The 21966-nt window shown below is 40.8% G+C and overlaps 1 protein-coding gene across 7 annotated transcripts in view; it reads left to right on the forward strand.

The window, feature by feature from the left end:
* The window catches only part of MGAT5 (alpha-1,6-mannosylglycoprotein 6-beta-N-acetylglucosaminyltransferase), a 161679-nt gene that overhangs the window by 18670 nt on the left and 121043 nt on the right, over positions 1 to 21966 (forward strand). Inside the window, exons 1-2 of one of the 7 annotated variants that reach the window (XM_044438181.1) lie at positions 12617 to 12634; positions 15022 to 15078. The exons of 3 other annotated variants lie outside the window; for them this stretch is intronic. The gene's annotated coding sequence lies outside the window, so the exon portion shown is untranslated. Of the gene's footprint in view, positions 1 to 12422; positions 12635 to 15021; positions 15079 to 16343; positions 16366 to 21966 lie in introns of those variants that run through there. 3 more of the 7 variants (XM_044438182.1, XM_044438183.1, XM_044438189.1) reach the window with 3 other exon arrangements.

Consider the following 21966-nt stretch of genomic DNA (forward strand, 5'->3'; position numbering starts at 1 on the left):
AGCTTCTGCCATATATTGCCTATAGCTGGTGGTGCTGAGCAGCAGCATCCGCACACCACTCGTTGGTATCTGCCAACACCTCCTTGCCTCGACAAGTTTCTCTTTTATTGTAACATGTGTTTTAATTTAGGAACAGTTGTTTTTAATTTAGAGGTTGGGCATTCTGCAAAGCAAAGTGTTGGCCTCCAACGTTTATTTTTATTTCTTTAGAATGACTCTAGGCCCCATGTGGGCCTAAAGTTAAAAGTGAAGGCTGCTGGTTTATTTTGAGACGTGCCCACAATAAAGGGTGGGCTATCCTTGGAGTCAGGGGAGAGCAGAAGGGCTTTCAAGTGACTTGGACATTGGGAGGGTGCAAGGGATGGACATGTGTATGCCTATGCACCGAAGGAGTACACGGAGTTGTGCAATTCTAGGCCTTGGAGGCTTTTGGAGTACATCGAAGGAGCAGCATGAGGTCCAGGGTGGCTCCCTGCAGATTTCCCAAGCTCAAAGGCTGAACTAAGCACTCTGCTAGTCATGCAGAGTGGAGCTGTATATGATTGCACTTCCTGCTCTCCTGCAAGCATCCTTGGGTCTGCTTTGGAGTGGGATCAGAGCACTTCAGGAAAGGGGTTTTTAAGTTTCCAGTCACCTCATTTTTGTCTTACCCCACCTACACCCAGTGTGGGCAGAGGCATGAAAAAGGAATGCCCCCATTATTGTAAAGGGGAAAAAAGATGTGGGATGAAATTTCATTTAAAGTAGAAGAAACTGAGTGTGAGTCTATGGAGTTTTCAACATTACTAGTGTGTGGTGTCCAGATTGGATCAGTGTCATACCATAGGTGATAAAAGTATAAACCTATCTTCCCCATTCTGCTCTGTTTGCCCCAATTTGGGGAGGGGTCCTTAATTAAGCTTTATTACCAAAGAGATTCCAGGGATCTGGTTTGCAGTGCAAAATTCAGTAGGTGCAGGCTGACCTCGATTAGAACTATGAAGTGGGGTAAATTTAAATACCCCTACCTTCCATGCTGACTCCCAATCTGGACTGGAGGATCATATCTGCATTTTGCATTACTGAAACTTACGACCTTTGGGAACAATCATAATTTAGCTGAGCACCAAGTTATTGGTTTCTTAATTTGCTTTTATTTGGCCTGAAAGTATGGCCGTAGAGATAGGCTAATGCCGTCTTGCCAAACGTCATTGGCCTGTTGCCATACTTTGAATATAGAGACTGTGTCATGGACACTGCCACATTAAGCTTGCAGCTTCAGATATTCACAGCCATGTCTTTGCTGCAAAGTGGCACTGAGTTGATGTTAAGGACAAAGCAGCAAGTGAAGGAGTTGACATGAAGGGGAAAGCAGAAGGTGGGAGGAGAGTGCCTATTTTTCCCTTACAGTTTTTCCCATCCTCCCTGCTAGGGTTCCAAACTCTATCAATCACACGTGAGGAAAGATCAAGAAGTTCTCATGCCCATTGCTTCTTGCTTAAAATTGCTTCTTCAAGATGCTGCTTTGCAGCAGAGCATGATCTGAACAGGCAGTTGCGTAGTACTGTGCAGTTGTGGCATGACCTGTGAGTTGTTGTACAGCTCAGAAAAGTGTTTTCTGCATGCCAATTGAACTGCATTAGCAGAAACTACCAGGAAAGTTGAGGCAGTCTGTGTTGGCATATAAACAGCCGGTTGATCTGCTGTGATGGGCATTTTCTTATGGATTTTGTATCCTTTCTGCTGCTTTTCCACAGGAGAAAATTACCATTTTCATTCATGACTAAATGCCAGTTACTGTGGGTTCCATAATTCTCTCCCTCATTCCCTCCCTCCCACTCTGGAAAAAAAGATGCAAACACTTGCTGGTGAGGCTCATTTATTATTTTATGCTTTTGTCCAGGACAGAATACAGTGTTCGGAAACTGACAAATGCACTTGAAAAGGACAAAGTGTATTTAAAGACATAGGGATGTTAAAATCTCAATATTCTGACATTAATGTTTTTTTTCCTCTTGTTTAACAGCCTTAGGAGGAAAGGATCAATTCAGGTGGAGGATTTAAAAAAATAAAAAGCATGTATAATTTACTTTTGTTCAAGTAGTTCCTACTACAACCTTTTTTAAAAAAATAAAACCTTCCTCATGTTTTGGTTTGATCTGTTACTTTGTCTTATTGCTGCTCAGTGTGGTTTAAAGTATTTCATTAATTTGAACAGGAAATTATTAGTATTTTTTTTCTTATTTCCTGCTTTTAGCATCTCCTGTGGCATTTGTCTAATATTGCTGATGAAGTAATGACTTCCTGCTGAAAAAAAATGTACCAGCCTTGATAGCACTTTTATATATTTTTTTCTTGAGACGCATAAATTGTGAATTACAAATCAAATATCATTAGAGCTTCCAATTAAGTGTTACTGGATAAGCTTTTTAAAAACATAATGCTTCTGTTACATAGTAGGCATATGTGATTATGGAAAACAGAGAGATCTGTTAAAATAATGGAAGTAACTAGAATTTTAAGAGATACTGAAATGTTTCTGAAATGGAATAAACTGGGGATCTGATCTTAAGTAAACACTCAAAAGTGGAGATGTAAACTTAATGAAATACTAGCTAGATGTGATAATCTTTTGTCTGTACAAGGTGTGCAAGCACAGCTGTTAGGTTAATTTTCACGGTGCACATATATGCAATCTTCATATGTTTAACAACTTTTTGTATTTTTAAGTAGCTAGTATATTTACATACTATTTTCATATTGTGATGAGAGTTTTCTTATAAATACTGTAATGTTGCTAAAGCAAGGCTTCTAGCAGTTTGCAACTGCTGCCTGAAATGCCATCCTGCATTATTTAGCATAGCTTGCATTCAGACACAATGCATTATGAGAACAACCTTAGCTTCCCACCGGGCTTTGATAGTCAGCTCTGTCATAACCACAGTAAGACTGGAAGTATCCACTTCTTTGTTCAATTAACCATGGTTTAGCTTGTCAGAATCTTAAACTGTGATCACTGGCGAGCACATAATAGTTGTTTAATGTTGGCTCGTTCCCACTAGTACAGTTAAGATCAATCACAGTTTGTCTAGGTTCAGATGGGCAAATATGACATTATTAGAAACAGAAATGAAAACTTCTGAAACCCATTTTATGGCTGCAGAACAGGCAGGATTGTTCATGCCTAGTGATAGGTTAGACTTCTTACCAGTCCAAACAAATCCAATATTTAAGTGGACAATACCAGAGTGGACACTTATTCTTTTGAACTCTCCTGAGTAAATGGATTTGAAAGAATAAGAGTTGCTCTCCATTTGGTGTTTTAAAATATTTGCATAGCCATCTGCAAAGGTGATTGGAAAGTCAGCTGAGTTATTTGGTGTCCTTGAACTTCAGATGAGAAATGCCAAATAAAGAAAACAGAGGAGTTAATTGGATTGGATTATGGCCATACTCCACAACAGCTACTGAAAATATTTTTAAACTTCCCAACAATGTTTATTAAAAAGGTGAATCAGTTGAAGGATGTAGTAGAAATGTTGTGTGTATGTTTTAAAACATCCATCTTATAAAAAAGCTAAAATAATTTCTAGGGATCAATTTCAAGTTGAATCTGTCACTTCCTGTATTCTCTGAATCTTTCAGTGGGTCATTTCCAGAAGTGTTTTTTTTTTTTTTTTTTGCGGGGGTGGGGGGCTTGGTGGCATATGCATGAAAATCCCATAAAAGTGAAATTTGTATTTGGGTTATCCATTCAAAAAAACTTGTGAACATATGCTAGTGGAAACTTGTCTTATTTGGAGATCATTCCTGTAATATCTATTTTTTCCTACGCTTATTCTTTTGAACTGACCTCAGCCCTACAGCATCAGAAAACAAACTCTCAAAATGTAATAAATATTTTATTCCAGACTCTAGAAGGGATTATGTGTGGATACAAATTCTTAATCATATGCTAAACTAGAACTATCACTGACATTTAATATATTTTTAGTTCTCCCAATAACAAGAAGTTCTCTTGGTGGATTACATGATAAAAGAGGATAAAGCAGTATAAAATAAAAACAACACTCATATATAAAATGTACTATTCCAGTAGTCTGTGACAAATATAAACTTTAGAACCAGAACCCTAAAATCTAAAATGTAAAAAAATGTAAAAAGCAGTAAAAAAATGCCTTTGCTTGGCACCAAATGACAAGAGGGCTTGCCAGCTGAGCCTTGACATTGGTGGGCAAAGGCAACTCAATCAAGACCCTTCATGTCAAGTCAGCTGCCTGAGGGAAAACTATTATTATTATTATTATTATTATTATTATTATTATTATTACATTTCTATGCCGCCCCTTGCCGAAACCTCGGGGCGGCTTACAACACAATAAAATACATTGAAATACAATAGAACATAATAAATTACCATTAAATACAAAATACAAAAAATACATTGATTTACAAATATAAGATTAAAATTATCAGTATAAATTAAGTAAATAAAAATATAGGAGGAGAAAAGAGAAGGAAGAAGAAGTTGCCCTGGCCAGATCATATGTTTTAACAATTAAAATGATGTTTAAATAAAAAGGTCTTTACCTGGCGCCGAAAAACCAGTAACGATGGTGCCAGGCGGACCTCTTTGGGGAATGAATTCCATAGGTTGGGCGCCACCGCAGAGAAAGCCCTCCTCCGAGTACTTACTCTCCTAATTTCTTTCATGGAGGGTTCCCGGAGAAGGGACTCTCCTGCAGATCTCAAAGGGCGGTCGGGCATATACGGACGTAAGCGCTCGTTCAGGTAGCCAGGACCCAAGCCGTTTAGGGCTTTATAGGTCATAATCAACACCTTGAATTGGGCCCGGGCTTCAATGGGAAGCCAGTGAAGCTGACGGAGGACTGGAGTCATGTGAGCATAACGCCCCGTCCCCGTCAGCAACCTGGCAGCTCTATTTTGCACCAATTGAAGTGTTCGGACTGTCTTCAGGGGAAGTCCCACGTAAAGCGCGTTACAGAAGTCTAGGCAGGAAGTCACCAGCACGTGTGTCACCGTCGCCAGGCAGTCGTACTCCAGGTAGGGGCGCAGCTGATTAATCAGCCGAAGCTGAAGGAAGGCGTTCCTCGCCACCGCTGTCACCTGAGCTTCCAAAGAAAGCTCCGGGTCGAGGAGTACTCCTAAGCTGCGGACCTTATGCCTAAGAGGGAGTGTTGCACCATTGTTGTATGACCTTCCAGAGATGAGTACTACCTGACCTGTTCTCAAATTCAGTATGGAAATGGGTGCTTCTTTGCTATCTAAGACTTCCAGTACCTGCAGAAATGGTCAGGTCTAAGGCAAAGGAGCTTGTTCCGTTGTACATGGGGCAAAGCTGTAGTTCAGGGGTAGAACACATGCTTTGCATGTGAAAGATTCTGGTTGCATCTTTGGTATCTCCAGGTTGAGCTAGGAAAGAACCGTGCCTGAAACCCTGTTCATGTTGACATTGCTGGGCTAGATGGATTAATGGAATTCATTTACCTAAAATTTTAAACATCATATGGATATACAGTCTCATGGTACGTAATTAAAAACCCAGCCCTTACTTCATAATGAATAACTGGACTATAATGTTTCTTAAATGGAAAACCATCTTTAGATCCAGCTTAAAACATCTGATTTAAATTTTTAAAATCCATTTTTTTAACCATTGATTTTTATCCGCCCTTATTGTAAGCCACCTTTTAATTAACCCTACTATGTAATCTGCTTTGGGAATCTTTTTCTGTTGAAATGGAACTGCATTTCTGAAATGTGTTTTTAAACCATAATGAAAGAGAAAATTAGTGAGCAAAATACTGAAGATAGTACCAGAATCTGCATTTTCAGCTGCTTTGTTATAGGGTTATAGTGAATAGTCAGAGTGAGAATTTGACAGGCAGGTAAAATACAATAGCCTGCAAAACTGGTTATTTTGAACCTTGATGCTATCTGAGAAGCAAGAACTTCTTCTGTCTCCAGTCTTCTCACATGTCTTCCCTGCTGTATATACCCTTTTGGCTAAAACCATCTGTACCATACATGATGGATCCTTGAATGGTGGAATGTGATTGTCCTAATTTGCATGATTACTTCTCAGTTTTAAAAATCTGCATGATAGAGCATAGGCTAGTGAACTTGTCCCTTTAAGCTCCTGAAGAATTGTGTATGTATGAATGGTCTTCCCTATAAAACAGAGATTTGGTAATGTCCACCTTCCATTGCCTCAGAGATGGAAGCTCCCAGGTGGAATTTTAAGCTCCCAGGACAAGGTGTATCCATTCTTACATTCCCTCAGTACCTCATCTTGAAGCTGTTCGGACTGGGATGGGTTGAAGGTTTTGCTGCACTTCTGTTTGTGTCAACCCAAAACTGGATCACAATGAACATGTTTGTGCTAGCATATGGTAATCCATTATATAGCTACTTTGCAGCCACTGTCATTCTTGAATGACCTAATTACACTAAAAGGTTCTATTTACGGAATGGGGAAAATAGCATAATATATAGACTTACACATCTTGCCTGGAATTTTGCTTTCATTAACTTAAACCTGTAAGGCAGGGTAAAATAAAGCATGAAAGTATCAATGAGTTACTGAGAAAAGTAATCAGCTATAGAATAAATAGAATATGAGACTGTTTCAAATTAAGTTCTGCTTTTCTGACTAATTTTGCAAGTTGGTTGAAAGCAGTGAAATGTTAGAGGAGATGATGGCATCGATGAACTACTTAGATGTAGCTTATTGCATATAAAGATATTGGCATACATGTAGCAGATATTTAGGACCATAAAAACAGTAAGTCTTTTAATAAGATAGTGGTCCATAAGGAGAAAATCTTAGTGCATATTAACTTATTTTCTATTATGCATAAAGTCATATTAGAAGAAAAGAGGAAAAAGAAGGGAAATGCAATATTTGGATAGCTTTTAAGAAAGAAAAAAACAATCCATAGCACTGGTTACATATATAATATATCCCTATGTATTACTATATAACAGAACATACTATTATTTATAGTGATTATGTATATAATTTTATAAAGAGATCCTGGCCATCTAGCCATTTGGCATTGCCAAAACATACGGAGCAAGGAAGCAGTAGCAGCATTACACCTCCAAAAATTAGCCAGTTGAATTAAGTCCTGATTAAAGAAAAGGTGGACCATCCAGTATATGTAGTGAATATTGCTGTGATTCACATACACATTTATTTTAGTCTGCATTAAATTAGTATTGCACTGTTGCTGAAATGAACTATTGAGATGGTTCACGTATAATGCCATGACATGAGTCACCATTTTGAACCATTAACGCTGCAGTGGTAGTGAGCACAGCTTGTTATTACCTGTGGACCCAGTGAGTTGTAAGATTGGACCGGTTGCTCCTCCAGTACTGCCTTCAAAGTGGATCGAACTTGATTCTTATTCAAAAGAAAAAGAGGAGGTGCTAGAATGCAAAGTAAATTGCCAAGGTCATTGGATCTGGAGGTTAGGCAAGCAGGCACGGAGAGTCAGATGGTTTCTCGTTCTGTGAGAAAGTCTAGTTAGCGCGCAGCAGGAGGGGAGGGAACAGACCATTATCATTAGTCCAGTCATAACAGGAGGACAGACCAGTTGAGAGGTGTCAGATGCCTCAAGAGCAGTGCTTAAGCAGCATGGCTCACTGGTGGTGGTGGTTGCGGCAGCGGCCCTTTTCAGTTTGCAGGGGCAGAGATGGATTCCATTTGAAATGGAGTTCAAATCATTAGGCCACATGCCAAACAGCAAGCTCCATAGGAAGAAGCTGAGCAGAGGAATCAAGAAGTTTAAATTACTTCAAAGCACTTGGAGATTATTCAAAAAACCAGTACAATAGAGGTACAGATAATACGCATACCACGAGAGAGGAGAAAGTTCAGGAAATTACCAGCATGGTTAATGCATGGAGTCAAGGAAGCTACTAGGGAGAAGGAAACTTCCTCCAAAAATGGAAATCTTGTCCAAATGAAAAGAACAGACCACAAGCTTGCACAAGGGAAATGCATACAGAGGAGCTGAGACGCAAAGAAATAGTTTGAGAAGCACATCACTAACAGTATCAAGGCTATCAATAAAGAATTTTTTTATCAAAAGAATGAAAATGGCTAAGGAGCAGTTGGGCCATTGGATGGTAATTGAACTAAAGGAGCACTATGTAGGGATGAAGAGATTAAAGACAAGCTTGAATTATTTCTTTTATTCTGCACAGCAGATGAGGAAGAGCAGGTACCTGTCCCTGAGTTTATGTATTCTGGAAGGAATGCATTAGGAATTAGGGCAGATAGTGCCGTGAAGCAAACATTTAGAAGCCACAGTCCTTTTTACTTGCAAAACATTCTTTATTGACCCAAAAGCACAAGTAATCCAGAACAATTTTCTTAGCAAGAACAGAGCAGATCTAGTATTCACCTACAGGAACTCTTCTTATGAGCATGCCCAGGCCCCACACCTTTGGGGGGGGGGGTCTTCTGAGCATGAGCACCCCTCCTGTCTGCATGCTACTCCTTTAATTGGGCCACCCTCCTCTGCTAACACCCCATTGTGGAGAGAAGAGCCAGAGCCTTCTCATCAGTGTGTGAGAAATGCCCATGTGGCAAGTCCTCTCCCACCAACCATACATCTTGGTTATTTCCAGGGACTGCCTGACCACCGGGGCAGTCTGGGCTTGAGAGAAGCATAGATGCCTGTTTCACCTGAGTGTCTTGGCATGGCCCACATTCCCAGGCTTGTCCCACACTTCCAAATCTTCTTCAGATTCTGATTCCTCTGAAGTCCGGGCAGCAGTCCTTGAGCACAAATGCCCAAAGCAGCCATCTGGCTCACTCCCAACAGTTTTAGTGAAATACCACTGCTTATATTTTTACATTGGATGCAGTCCTTTGACTTTTAGGTGCTTTATTATCCTCATGGTTTAAACCTGTTTGTTAAACAGCCAGAAGACTTCATTCCCTGGGCAGACTCTAAATTAAGTAAATAACATTAATTGATTGATTAATTTTTGGCTTTCTGATACAACTCAATGTTTTTAGATGATGTGAAATTAACAATACTGTATCATTTCAAAGTATTCACAAAATCATTGAAATCATTGCTGAAACACAATTTTGAAACAGATTTGCTAGCAGCAAGTATCCAAGGAAAAATCCAGCTAGAACATTCATTCATTAAAATCGTTTCTATCCAGTCCCCTACAGAACATCTTGGGATGGCTTACAATAAACATGCACCCAAAGAGGCTTTTAAACATAGTAAATCTCTCTTAAAACAAAGAGAAGCACCGAAAGGGAAAGTTTGCAATACAATAGAAGAGTTTGCTGTTCAAAAGAAAAGGACTAGAAAGCTATCTTGAGATGCCAGGCATTTCTGTGCACCTAAAATAGGTGGGGGGGGGGAGCGGTGTGTATAAAGGATAGTGTGAATTTACCTTTATTGTTTAGATTTTATGTGCTTGTATTTTTAGATATGTCCCCAGTTAAGTAACAGACAAGCTCAATAAACTAGTTTTATTTTGAAATATAGGTAACTGTATTCCCCACTGGGCTGGCTTGGTCAGATTGTTTCCTGCTATCAGGAAAATAAAGTGTTAAATTCTCTGTGTTCAAACCTTGATCAGATGTTTCTCAAGGCTATTCTGAAAATCATTCCACTCTGATATTTCTACTTTAGCAAATAATCCAATCTATCGATCCCCTCTTTTACCTTCCAGGAATCCAGGAGAATTGTGTTGCCAGTTTTGAATTAAATAGGACATAAGAATATTGTTCATACAATACTCTGAAGTTGGAAGCTCATGCTTGGGCAAAAGTAATTCTTGATTTTAGCTGTCATAAAGCAGCTTAAGAGAAATCATTTTCCAAAAGTTTTTAGGCCTTGGGAATTTGCAAAACTCTACTTCCTTTCTTCATCATTGTGTATGTGTCAAACTACCCTTTAAAAAAACCAGAACAGGCACAAATGTATAGGCAGATTAAAATGGAGTGTTAGAAGCCACGATGCCCTTGCTTTAGTGCATTAATGACTCTCATCCCACTAATTCAAGATCAGTGGTCCACTTCATTTAGGTAGCAGTTGACATACTGCAGAGCAGAGAAGAACAACTAATTTAATTTAATTTAAACATTTATATGTTGTCCTTTGCAGCAGTCTCAGGACGACTTACAGAAAAAACAACAATATAGTATTATAAATAGCATTAAAAATATTCCACAGTAAAACAAATTAACAACAATATATCCTCTCCTAATTAAAGAAAAGAAATAAAAAAAATAAAAAATGAAGATGTGACTGTATACAATTAATGATATTATTAAAATTAGTGATATTAGTTATTAAAATGATGGTTAAATAAAAAGGTGGAAAGAGTAGAGAGTCAGTGCCAGGCAGACCTCTCTGCGGAGTATGTTCCATAGTCTGGGTGCCACTACAGAGAAGGCCTTCCTCTGTGTGGATACCCTCTGTACCTCACTCAAAGAGGGTTCCCAGAGCAAGGCCTCCCCTACTGATCTTAAGGGGCATGAGGGCATATGGGGAAAGAGACGTTTCTTCAGGTATCCTGGACCCAAGCTGTTTAGGGCTTTATAGGTAAGTACCAGCACCTTGAATTGGGCCCAGACTTCAACTGGGAGCCAGTGAAGCTGGTAGAGGACTGGCGTTACATGAGAATAACGGCCAGTCCCTGTCAGCAGCCTGGCAGCTCTATTTTGTACCAATTGAAGTATCCGGACCGTTTTCCAGGGCAGCCCCACATAGAGTGCGTTACAATAAACCAACCAGGAAGTTACCAGAACATGAATCACCATTGCTAGGCAGTGCTCATCCAGGTAAGGACGTAGCTGTTGGATCAGCCGAAGCTGAAGGAAAGTGCTCCTTCCCACCGCCTTCACCTGAACCTCCAGGTAGAGTTCTGGGTCGAGGAGCACTCCCAAGCTGCAGACCCTGTCCTTTAGAGGGCGTGCAGCTCCATCCAGGACAGGGCCAAAATCACTTACCTGATTTTATAACAATAAAAGTTATATATATTGTAAACACATAGATAAGTATTACGTTATTAAGCAATGCACCCATAAACCTTCTGGAACCCCACTTAACCTGGCTTATTCTGGGAAATAAAGTTTTTTTTTTTCTTTTGAGTTATTTCAACAACTTCTGAGTCCTTGCTGTGAAGGTGATGAGTGCTTCTGATGGATGAGCAGCTTTGGATAGTATCCGTGTGGGTTGCATGAGAGAGTGAAAGAGTGTGTTCATGTAAAATGGCTTTCAGAATACAGAAATAGGGGGCAGAAGGAAAAGAGAAAAATATATAAAAGAAGAACTGAAAATTGTTCCCAGTGTTCTCTTACCCACATTTTTAGGATCTACTGTTTCCCTCATTCAGTGTGTGTGTGTGCGTGCACGCGTGTCTGTCTGTGCAGTAGCTAGTTACAACATCAACCCTGCTACACGAATCAGGTGATTCCTTTCTTATGTTAGCACAGAAACTGCAGAAGAGTAAGCCTGTCTCTTGACCTTTGTTTGGTTGTGCTTGATCATTCTCATCCCTAAAGCAAACTATTCAAATTACATTTCTGAAGAAGGCATTTGAGACATTTTTGGATGTTTTTAAGTTCATAGCTGTATTAATAGCTGAAGAGACTTACAGCTTTTCAAGGTTGTTCATATTTCAGACATTCATTGGTCCAACCCACAGCTTTCCATGGCATGTTAATATGGCATGTGTCAGCTTCTAATACTTCTGAAACCACAGGGAGTCACAGCTGAGTAGTTCACTTGATTAGCAAGACAGCATTCAAAATGACATGTGAAATACAATGGCCACGGAGCAAAGTGGACTGCAGCAGCTAAGAAACTTCTTTGGCAGCATATAACTTAATCCACATCTAGCACCAGATGGAGCTTGTGCATTTCTCCTGCCCTTGCCCCAAGTTTCTTCTGGCCTCTTAATGATGACACTAAAAGAGTGGTCTTGCCTGGAGTTTTGTACTATGCCGCTAGTTTTGGTCAGGCCTCTAACAAGTGGGCCACAAGATTATGAAGTAAATAAGAAGTAAATAAGTGTATAATTCTGAGACTCTTTTAAAATGGGCCATCCCTTTCATGGGCTTTTCAAAAAAAGTTTTTGTCAAGTAAGTGTAAGGTCCAAGGAATGGGCAGTACACGGAAGGCCGGCACCAGGGTGCAGGTCAGATTGCTGGAGCATGTTCAGAGAGCCAGAAGCAAGAGGCACATTTATTGAACCATCCAGGGTCAACAGCAGGGAGACAATAGATCCAAGCAAACACAGTCCAGGGTGTCAAAAGCCAAAGATCAAGTTGCAGAAAACCAGTTACATTCGAGGACAAGGCATAGAATATGGGTGTAGGTTCCTAGGGATAAGGGGCAGATTAGAGACAAGGCTGGAAGCAAAACCAACTTTCCCCCTCCCTCCCAATAGGAACAGGCTAAAGCTGGACAGCAAGGCAGATCACAAGAGAGTCACAAGGACAGCTCATGTGCAGGGAGGCCTTTTATGCTGACCTCAGGGCCTCCAGCTGCACTGCCTAATTGCTCCTCAGCTGTTCCCTACAAGCGCCTGCCAAGGTGTTCCTGGTTCTACAGGCACTTACATGCTTGCTCAGGTCCTGATCCTGACAGTAAGGATTAGTCTGCACTGTTTACATTCCTCAATCTCTCCCTCTCTCCCTCTCTCTCTCCCTCTCTCTCTCCGCCCCTCTCTCCCCCTCTCTGTCTCTCTCTCTGTCTCTGTCTCTCGGTATCTCTCTTCTCCAAAATAGAGTATGATGGAGCTAAATATATCATTTGCCCATTTTATTTCATTTTAAGGTGTCAATCATGTTTCTAAATTTTATTTATTTCAGATATTTGTATCCCAGAGTCTGAAGGTAGCTATATAAATATCTGTAGGCTGAGATTGTAACTGATCTTTGAAATCGTTAGAGTCAAGCAATAAACCAATAATCATAACTACAAAAGAAAGAAAGCATCTGGATGAAAACGATTTATTTTGAGAAAAGGAAAGTGAAGATCTGTACATTATTCACTAGAATGTTACTTTAGCTGCTGCTTTTATATGAACATAAAACAGTATTACTTTGACCAAACATGTTTCTGGAGTGTTACAACATACTGACTTTAACCCCAAATATTTGCAATACAGTTTAATATATAAATGTACAATGAAGTCTTCATACATTTTGATACAACGTTTCTATAACATTGTTGAATTTTTAAAATGAGAAAACTGTTTTGAAAATCCACTTAAGGAATCAGTTTATTTGAATGATATTTGGCAATCACAGTATTTTCAGAGAAAAATTAAGGAACCCCCTCATATTCTAACATTGTTGAATTTGAAAATACCATGCATGCTATTCGTTAGAGTGCTTTAGAACAGGGGTCCTCATACTTTTTCAACAGGGAGCCAGTTCAAAGGTGCTGGCGGTGGGTGCAGGCTGCCAAGGCAGTGCCAGCGGGGGGGGGGGGGGGGCTGGGCCGGGGGGGGGGGGGGGGGGGTGTCGAGCGAATCCAAAATGTGGAATGAGTGCAAATGTGGAGCGAGTCCAAATGATCTCTGCACGAGCAAGCCGCCACCTCACCGCGTGCCCAAAACCTCTGAGGCGGGCTGGATCTGGCCCACAGGCCATACTTTGAGGACCCATGCTTTAGAGGAACAGTTAAATTTGCTTTGCTTAGTTCTAACATGTTTCCTGGTGAAGTGAAATGACAGTGGTGCCCCACATGAATCGATCCGCTTTACAATCCATAAGTGGAACCTGCAACCAATGTTGCAGCTTGGGGCATTTCTGTTAGAGTTCCAGCAGGCCATGGAGTTTTCCAGGATACTCTCTTTGGTGGTGGGCAGCCTGTTGGATATTGCTGGACTTTCATTGCATTCTGTGCAGTTTTCCATTCTTCATTCTTTTCATTCTTCTCTGTAGCCCAGATAATCAGCTGGATTGTGGGTAAACTGTGCAGAAAGCTCATGAGCTGTGAATGATATATAAACCTTGTTAAATAAATAAAATCCTGCTGTTTTAGTAGTGGTATTGGGACAAAGGGGTGGCTAGAGCAGGGGAAGAAGCTTTGGCCCCTAGTGATCCTAATGCAGCAGATCAAAGTTTCCCCACTGCAAATCTCAGTGGGATCACAGTGATTCTGAATGGGGACACTGGGAGTCACACAAAATGGCCAAGATCACTACTTCCCTGCTGCTAACTGATTCGCTCATCAGCATCCCCGCTGCTTATATCTTCTATGCCTCAGTAACTTCAGTGTAGGCAGCAAACCTTCCTGTTGCTGCATGTTGAACTATGGATGGGTTCAGTGCAATTGTGTGTGAGTGTCTGTATGTGTAGGATCTCCGACCCAGCATACTATTTAGCCCAGGAGTCCTCAACCTTTTCCGCTGGGGGGCCAGTTGAAAGCTGCCAGTGCTGGGTGTGGGCCAGAAAGGTGGTGTCAGCGGTGCGCGCGGGCCGGGGCGGGGGTGGTGCATGCGGGCGCATGCGCTGAGGCAGGCTGCACAGCAAGGCAAGGTGAGGCCAGGCACGCTTGGCGAGGCACGGATGGGTGGATGCCCACAGAGAGGGGAAGTGAGGTGCGAGCGGGCACGTGCTGCAAGGCAGGCGCACGAGGCAGCAGCTTGCTCATTTGGAGATCTTTTTCTCCGAGCGAGCAAACTGCTGCCTCCCGCACGCGGGGTGAGGAGGGCAGCAACAGGTGCGCATGTGGGTACGGGCATGTGTGCAGCAGGTCCAAATGGGCATGGCGGGACGGATCTGGCCCCAGGGCTGTAGTCTGAGGACCCATGATTTATCCCAAGGAGCCAAAGTAGTGTCTACCCCTTCTCTCTCTGTGTGCTAAGGGAGCCACTTTGGCTATATGCGCACTAACACTTAGATGAGCAGGATTTATCTAGTCCTCAGACTGTAGCTAAGATAGTGTAATGGGAGGTGTATTAAATTTAGATGTGATTTCTGGAAGAGCACTCATCTGTCTGTTTTCTTCTACATCTTTTCAGAAAAGGAACTGCTGTGTAAATTATCCAGTTTCTTCAAATAGGAACCCATTTATGCAGGTATTTGCTGGTCTAAATGCTTCTCTTGTCAATATTATTTTTCCTCAAATATTTAGAAAATTGTTTTTGTTCTACATAGTCTGTTCAAGACAGAAAACCATTAATTTAAGAGCATTGAAGTTTCTATAGTCTTCGCCTTGAAAACGGAAATTAGTGGTCGTACGCAAAATCTCTTCCACAGAAGAGATACTAAATGAATAATTCAGGAAATTTTAGCTACATTCAGATGTAGCTGTCTTATTCCCATCAGTCTTGGAAATGCCGCCCTATAAATACTAATACTCAAGTTTATTGGGGCATATCCTATGGTATAACATTACTGATCCCTAAGAGATGTATGTTTAAAAAATCCGGTTTGCCTGTTTGCCTGTAGCCAGGAAAAAATTGTCTGCAGGTCAAAATGTAAAAATACCTTTGTAAATTAGGAAACAATATTTTCTGTTTCTCAGTATTGTTAATATACATAAATCACTTGTGCAGGTGTGCATTGGGTTTAAGACAGGCCACTAATGTATTGGGCTTACTTGCAATGTGAAGTTTCCCTACAGTTAATTCCCCCCCACCCCCCCATACTATAACAGCTGGAGATTATCCTTTTGTAAAACGTGATTGTTGTTATTTCATCAGGTGGAGCTAATGACTAGGCTAGCTTTTCTTAATGCTCTATCTCCAGGCATAGTGGAATGCATGTTCTACCAGTGGGGGTGTGTAGATATGGGTAGTATTGGACAATAAATGTTAAATGAGATGGTAGACTTTGCTTTTAAGGAGGGAGAACCTTTGTTGCATTCAGCTAATGGACTTTTCTTTAGCCTTAAAGGAGTGGGAAAAGTACAAGCTGCATGTTTGGTGCAGACTTCAAGGTGAATCACTAAATCTAGTGTAATATGAACTGGCTTCTGAGGCTCCAGAGGGCAGGAAACAGTTAATTCAGTAACTGACAAAATACTAGAAAACCAGGTGCCAGCCTGGCCAAAATCTGGCACCCAGTGCCTCTAGGAGACATCATCCTGCCTTTGTGTTGTGGAGTGAGAACTTGAGAACTACCAGAATTAAGGCCTCAAGGATGCTGGAGATAGCAGCGATGAATGACCTGACCAACAACTGGAGTAAATGGCTGGCCCCAAGGACTGGGAGATAGGCCATCACTCCACAGGTCAGCTGATCTGGGCTGTGGGTGAGAAAGATAAAGCCCGAGGAACAGATCAGCCTTTGGTTCCTCTCTCGGAGGTTCTGTCTGTAACTCCCTGTTGAAGAGTGCTGCGGCTTCCTGTGTATCTTATGCTGGTAGGAGATAGAGTTGCTCTGTATAGGTTAGGCTAGAAGTAGTTCGTTATTTTCTGTCCAAGTGTTGAGGTTTCTTGGTTGGCTGTAACCTATCCTGTTGCTGCTGCCCAATTTCCCTTCGTCCCCTTTACCTGGTTGTATCCTTTTAGATTCTGTGTTTTAGTATCTCCACCCCTATATTTTATCCTTTTAATAAATTTGTTTTTTAATAAACTTGTTTTTTCCCCAAGCTTTGGTTTGTTATGTGCTGAATCCCATGGATGGTCCAGAGTTCTGCAACCAGGGAAATTCTGGGTGGAATTGTGGCCGGGGGAGTAGGGAATCCCTGAAAGCTTTCCATTACATCTAGTATTTGCACAGAACATGCTTGCAAAATATAGTAGAAACTGGGATATGTGGTGCATGACAGTTTCTTTAAATTTCAGTTCTCATGTACCCTGGCTAGCATGGCTAATGTTTAGTGATAATGTGTCACAGGATCAGGAGGGAGGGGAACATCAAACCCATCTTGCTCCATTGCCCCCATTTCCAGAAGCACACCCAAAAAACCATTGAAGACTTTATTGAGGATTAACAAATTGAAGATGTCTTAATGAAAGGAAAGGGGTGTGAACCAGCACAAGAGTCAGTGCAGTTCTGGAACAGGAATGAGAGCGGAGCAACCTGAATGAATAAATGATTGTACTTTAAGTAATAATTTGTTGGTCCTGGTGGAGGTAACAGTGTTACTATTGTGTTGTTTAATTGTGTTTATTGTTTAGGTATGTTTAATTAATCAAATAAATAAAATAAAAAAGAGGATTAACAAGCACTGGCAGCAGCTGCACCCAAGGCACATTAAAAAGGAAGAAAGAAGGCTCTACTCCAACTTAAGCATTCCTTGCTTTACACACCTTCAGGGCAAGGAGCGTCTTCTTCCTAGGTAATGCTCTCAGTTCACAATTCCTTCAGGGGAATTAGCAGCATGACCCCTTAAAATACTTTCTAGTCCCTCCTCCCACTTACTGCATTTGATAGCTCCAAAGCACCTACTCTCTGCCTCTAGCTTAAATGCCAGCCACTCTTCAGGTCTTTGTAATTTATAATTCTGTTAAAAATGCTCAACCAGGACATTGGGTTGAGGATGGTATACTGATGCATGCAGAGGCTTGATTTTTAGGGTGTTCCATACCAGGTTTTAACACCTGGGTCATGAAATGTGTGACCTGATCTGTCAAGATCTCTTTGGGAAGCCCAGCTCTCTAGAAGACCCCAAGGAACTCATGAGCTATGGTCCTAGCAGTAGTGCCCTGTAAGAGAATGGCTTTGGGATAGCATGTGGCAGGATATACATGTGTCCCTTAGCTAACTTTTCTAAAGGACCCACTACATCCACTCCATATGTTAAAATGGCTCCCCCATGATAGGCATAGAAAATAGGGTTCTGGCATTACCCCCTTTCCCCTCATTCTTCTGGGGCTCCGGGCAGGATAGGCAATATCTCCTGACCTGCGTGCTTATTCCAAGCTAATAGAATGTGCCTATTAGCCTTTCCATGTATTTTTCCATTGCCAGATTCCTGGATGTGGGAATGTTGTGTGTTAGTCTCAGCACTGCAAAACTGAGGGGTTGGTCATATTGCCCTGCTGTTTACAAGGTTAGGGTATCCATTGCTTTCTCGTCTAGGCCAGTCAGGCAGGAGGTCACTATTAGGGCCAAGTATTCTTTGGGTCCATGATGATCACCCTCTCAAATGTATTAAAGCTTCTGCATCATCTTTGAAATGTGAATAAGGACTATGCCTCTATCTCTTACCTTGGTGGAAATGCCTCCTTCCATTTCTACCTGGGGCCATTGTATGCCCCCCAACATTTGCTGTATCAGTGTAACTGCACGTTAAAAACTTGGTTCATTAGATTTGCCTGTTTACTAGCCAGCAGCTGTTGCTCATGCACCAATCATTCTGCTAGCCAGACTATTCAAGGTTCAGGTTGGGCAGATGGGGGAATTGTTGTGCCTACTTTCTGTGCCCTGCTCACCTTCTTCCAGGGTCATGGGGTCTGGAGGGAGGGGAACATCAAACCCTACTTGCTCCATCACCTCTATTTGCAGAAGCATATCCAAAAGACCACTGATGGCTTTATTGAGGATGAACAAAATACAAGTAGCAGCTGTGCTCATGGCACTTTTAAAAGGAGGAAAGAGGACTCCACTCCAACATTAATATATCTCACCTTACACATTTTCACCGCAAGGAGCATCTCTTTCCTGCAATGCTCCAGGTTCACAACTCCTTCAGGGGAATTAGCAGCATCACCCCTTAAAGTGATGCTGGAGACTAGCGCTTTCTAGTCTCTCCTGCCTATCATTACATTGGGTAGCTCCCAGGTCCCCACTGTCTGCCTGCCTGGCTTAAGTGCTGGCCACTTTTTGAGTCTTTGGCATGGCAGCTTCTTGCACGACTTCTACTCAGGAAACAAGGTCGGTTGCAGAGTTCCTGAGGCAGGTGCCTCTTCTGTGAGAGCTCAGTGTCCTGTCACCCAGCTGCCTCCACAACCATGTTTCTCTTCTTTCCTCACTTCTCTCAGACACTTTTCCTTTCCCTTCTGTCATTGCCACCTCTTCCACACATGCCTCCCACTCTTTCCCCTCCTTTTATCCATCTTCCCTCACCCTGGCCTCATCAACTTGTGCAGGTGTTCCTTATTGCAGTTGAAGAGGAAATTGGTCAGCTGGCCAGGCGGGTGATTCCTCACACCTGCTGATTCATTCACCTGGACCCCTGTCCCCAAGGACCACAGTGAGGGGAGATTTGGGTGTGCTGCTGTGGCTGGCCCCATCATAGGGAACCACTCACTTGGGTGCTTGGTGAGACTTGATGAGCCCTACCAACCCTTCGCTTGAAGGAATTCAGTCCAGAACACCTGGAACATTGGAAAGGGCTGTTCTATGCTTTGCCTGATGTTTCAGCTTTATCAGCTAAACCATAGTTGTGAATGAGCTTGGAAGACAGGGTGATGGAAGCTAACTATAGAAACATGCAAAAATTATTGTAAAAGGATCTAGCTTACACAAGATTGGATATATCCCTGATCCTTAACCTTGATGAAACTTGATTATTTTTTTCCTTTTTGAGATGAGATGAGTATATGAACACTATGTATGATGTGTCCAGGATGTATGGTGGAGCACGTAAAATAATATGTAATGATTAATAGTAATTAAATAATAAGTTTAATAATAAGTTTATTTAGATAAATAAGTTTATTTAGATCTCTTAATCAAGGATCTTCCTTGAGAATGCTCTGGGTTCATTTGTTGACTTATAGAAGAGAGCTTTTTTCCCAATAATAATCTAAAGTCACTATTATGTGCTCAAGTGCACTTAGATTTATGATGTTTGGGTTATTTTTCAGCCTTCTTTGGTGTCACTTGACTTTCTTTTATGTCATCAATAGCTGCATTTTTATTGTTTTAGAATCCAGGAATAAGTAGATTTAAAATAAGGTCAGTTCTGATACATTTACCTAGCCCTTGTGTAACTGTAATATATCCTTTCATGTTAAAAGTAACAATACCTTTTAAAAGTAACAATACCTTCTTGTTAATAAAAAAAAGGATTGTTCGTATTTTTTCCTGATGAAAGCAGTTAAAGTACACAAGTGTACCATGCAAATAAGGCACTGTAATATTAAAATTAGATTAGTATATATATATATAAATTGTAAATAGAAGCCACAACTACTTTGTAAATGACTATTTAGAACTTGGACTGGAAACATACATACATCCTCCATCTGGCTCACAGTAATTATATAAATTAAAGCTGTGTTTCTCTGGCCTGCTTTCAAATGATTTTTCCTAACATAATACATACTTGATCCTCCTAGAGAACATAATCTGACTTCATTCTGCTAAAAGATGACATCACTATATACCGTGCAACATAAGCTATTCGTTAAACAGGAACCATAGAAATCTGCTTGGCTCTCAAGAAATAAGTATAATATATTATATAATAGTATGCTAATCTTTCTGAATAACTAGGGTCTCTAGAGTTCATTCCATGAAGTGTTTTGATGCCTAGTAGCAAACCTACGTGCTCATTTTCCTTTTGATTAATTCACATAATAATTTACTTGTCCACTTCCTCCATTAGTGAAGCTTGTTTATTATGCTTTCCCATAAACTAAAGAAACTATCCAGTTCTTCTGCACAAGAAACAGATGTTAACTGAATGAAGGTAAGGTACATTAGAAGAAAAGAAGGAGGGGTGATCTTGATAATTGTATATTCAAGTAATTTCCTCAATTATGCTTCTTTTGAGACGGCCTACAGCAGAGATGCTAGATATTATGTATCTCTTCCTTCTTTAAATATGTCCTTTAAATATGCTCAGGCTTGTCCCTGTGTAATTGCTGTGGATCACATAAATGTCATTTGTTTGGCCACTTGGGGCTTATCTGCATGATCTTGCAAGGATTACCGTGACTAGGATATTTTCTTTTTATTCTGCTGCAACTCATTCAACTGTCATACCTTGTCAACACATGAATAAAAAAAATAAATGGAGGGGGAAGAAAACGCACCTGCAGAAAGAGAGCATGCACATAGGTGGTCTGTTAAGAGAAAACAAAAAATAAATCCACAGATGAGTAAAGTCATAAATATATTACCCTAATGTAGATCATGATGTTTTTCCTCTGCAAAGATGACAACCCTGCTTTCTGCTATTAGAATGAAAAGGCTAGATTGTCAAGGCCTGTGGATGTCTTCATCTGAAGCTCCAAGAGTATTAATTCTGGTAAATTGCCTTAGTATAAATGAAACTCAAAAGGGTTTGAGACTCATTTGTTGCAAAATTTGACAGCTTTACACTGCCTAGGTAAGCAGAAAAGTGTTACCAGCCAAAATAGAAGTGCATTTGGTCAAGATGCATTGTTATTTTGTGAGTGTCTTTGGCATTTGTGGCCATCGCATTTCAGATGGTGTTTGGTACAAGGGTATAATGTCTGCAAAATGAGGAAATGATTATACTTTTAAGCAATTCTGGATTATTACTTTAAATGGGTCTAAGCTTCTACTTTTTTCTTTGTTAAATTTCTGTATGCAGTGCTCAAGGTGGATAATGCTACTGTCCAATATAGAGTAAATCATTAAAAAGAAACAGTTCAACATCAGACAAAAATGAAGCAACCTTGCCAAAGTTAAATTTTATTATATACACATTAGTAAAAAGATGATAAATTCACTCAGTAGGCCAAAAACCTATCTAAATAAAAAGGACTTACCTGCTGGTAGAAAGTCATTAGAAAGAGGCACACTGGTTTTGTTTTCCGGTATTCTGATCCTGCAGAACTTCTCATGGTCTCAGTGACTCTTTCTGGGTGCAACATGGAACCACAGAAATTAGTTTAACTGTGCTATTGCATATTGTAATAAACCAGTATCACTTTATGATGTTAAACCAGTACAAGTTTTTAAAAGCATAGTTATGCTAACCACAGTAACAACAGCCCATGCATTAAATGAATGGGAGTGAGCAGGTACACTGTATGCAACATACCTGTCATGCTTTTAATTCACAGCCCACAATCCATGCTTTCATACATTGTTGAACAT

The sequence above is a fragment of the Varanus komodoensis genome, unplaced genomic scaffold (assembly GCF_004798865.1).
Source record: "Varanus komodoensis strain SLA01 unplaced genomic scaffold, ASM479886v1 scaffold32, whole genome shotgun sequence".
NCBI lineage: Eukaryota > Metazoa > Chordata > Lepidosauria > Squamata > Varanidae > Varanus > Varanus komodoensis.